Here is a 2,325-nt window from a genome sequence, read left to right as displayed (position 1 = left end):
TGTCCACATTACGTAAATAAATACAGAAACTCTAAGATTTCTGTCTGCGCTTTTTTTTCCCAAGATGCTTTCCTCGCTAATTACGCTGCTATCTTTCCCAAGTGACTACACTTCACCTGTCAATTCGGTCAGTATTAGATGGTTTAACAATCGTAACCTCTCTTCAACTGCTGCTTTTTCCGATAGAGCAATTTCCATCTTCGACCCAATACCAGGAGAGCGAAACTGACGCATACTCTGCTTGTGAAGGGAGACCCGCACTGCTGACAGATAAAGTTGGAAAATATTCCTAGTGACTGATGGAACATTCTATTCAAAAATGCATTTGAGCTCGATGTAAACAGTGAACTACCGACTAAACGATATTTTGAGTGACTTTTTTAACAGTAAAATCAATACACGGTCGACAACAAATTTTCAAATTGCAGCAAGCCGTGTTGACATTTTAAAACGGCTGGCAAAATATGAAATTCACTACGGCTGGAGGAGAGAGTCATCGAAGTTGGTAACGATGCTGTCTTCCAGACGAGGCATTGAACCCAATACCTTATAGGACTGTTTAGAGGGGTCATGAAAGAGCCTTGAACGCCATTTGAATGAGAAGAAATGCATCTGATAGTTATTACGTGGCTGACTGCCACATTTCCCAAAAAGAATCAGTGACTACATTTAAAAAGTGGTTGTGAAACATTTCAAAATGTTCCATAAAGTTGAATAATGCTTATGTAAGTGCAGAAGTTTTCTGGAACTAAGCTGAAATTTAAAAAAAGGAAGCTGGAAAACAGTGTACATACTCTGGGCAATGATGTGGAACTGTGAACGATTTTTCCAGATCACACACAGTAAACATTTACATGGGCAGGGCTAAATATCAAATTTCAAAATATATTTTATAGTCTTACAGTCAATACAGCACAAAAGGAAGCCATTTAGCCAATAAACCTTTCCGCCGATATGTACCCGACAATACAGAAAATTGCCTCGGTACATCCTGTTCACAAAGCGTAGGACAACTCCAACCTAGCTAATTACGTGCACATCAGTGTACTCTGGATCATCAGTAAAGTATCATCAACAGTGCTCTCAAGCAGCTCCTATTCATCAATAACCTGCTGAGTGATGCCGAGTTTGAATTCTGCCAAAGCCATTTAGTTCCTGACCTCATTCCAGCCTTGGTTCAAACATGGACAGAAGAGCTGAATTCCAGAGGTGAGGTGAGAGTGACAGCCCTCGACATCAGGGGCACGTTAGAATGAGTGTGGCATCGAGGATCCCCAGCAAAACTGGAATCAATGGGTATTAGGCAGCAAACTCTGCTGGTTGGAGTCATACCTGGCACATAGGAAGATGGTTGTGGTTTTTGGACGTCAGTCATCTCAGTTCCAGGACATCTCTGCAGAAACTCCTCAGGGTAGTGTCCTAGACCCAACCATTTTCAGCTGCTTCATCAATGACCTTCCCTCCATCATAAGGTCAGAAGTGGGGATGTTCACTGATGATTGTACAATGTTGAGCACCATTGACGACTCCTCAGGAACTGAAGCAGTCCATGTTCGATGCAGTATTAAAGATGACTAGGGGTGTCCCAAACCTGTGCCACATTCAGGCATAAGCTAGGTAAGCAGTGAGCCCTGGTACAGCGCATGTGCTGCGAACCCCAGAACAGCGTGAGCAGTGAGCTCTGGTACAACGTGTGGGCTGTGAGCCCCGGGATAGCGTGAGCAGTGAGCTCTGGTACAGTGTGTGGACTGAGAGCCCCGGGACAGTGTGAGCAGTGAGCTCTGGTGCAACGTGTGGGCTGTGAGCCCTGGGACAGCGTGAACAGTGTGCTCTGGTACAGCGTGTGGGCTGTGTGCCCTGGTACAATGTGCGGGCTGTGAGCCCTGGGACAGCGTGAGCAGTGAGCTCTGGTACAACGTGTGGGCTGTGAGCCCTGGTAAGACTGTTGGGCTGTGAGCCCGCGACAGCGTGAACAGTGAGCCCTGGTACTGTATGTGGGCTGTGTGCCCCGGGACAGCGCGTGGGCTGTGTGCCCCGGGACAGCGCGTGGGCTGTGTGCCCCGGGACAGCGCGTGGGCTGTGAGCCCCGGGACAGTGTGAGCAGTGAGCCCTGGTACAGCACGTGGGCTGTGAGCCCCGGGACAGCGTGAGCAGTGAGCCCTGGTACAGCATGTGGGCTGAGAGCCCCTGGACAGTGTGAGCAGTGAGCTCTGGTACAACGTATGGGCTGTGATCCCTGATAAGGTGTGTGGGCTGTGAGCCCGGGACAGGGTGAACATGAGCCCTGGTACTGTATGTGGGCTGTGAGCCCCGGGACAGCGTGAG

This window comes from Rhincodon typus, chromosome 41 (assembly GCF_021869965.1).
Source record: "Rhincodon typus isolate 14 chromosome 41, sRhiTyp1.1, whole genome shotgun sequence".
In the NCBI taxonomy this organism is placed as follows: Eukaryota; Metazoa; Chordata; class Chondrichthyes; order Orectolobiformes; family Rhincodontidae; genus Rhincodon; species Rhincodon typus.
The sequence above is the reverse complement of the archived record's forward strand: the minus strand, read 5'-3'. Positions refer to the sequence as shown.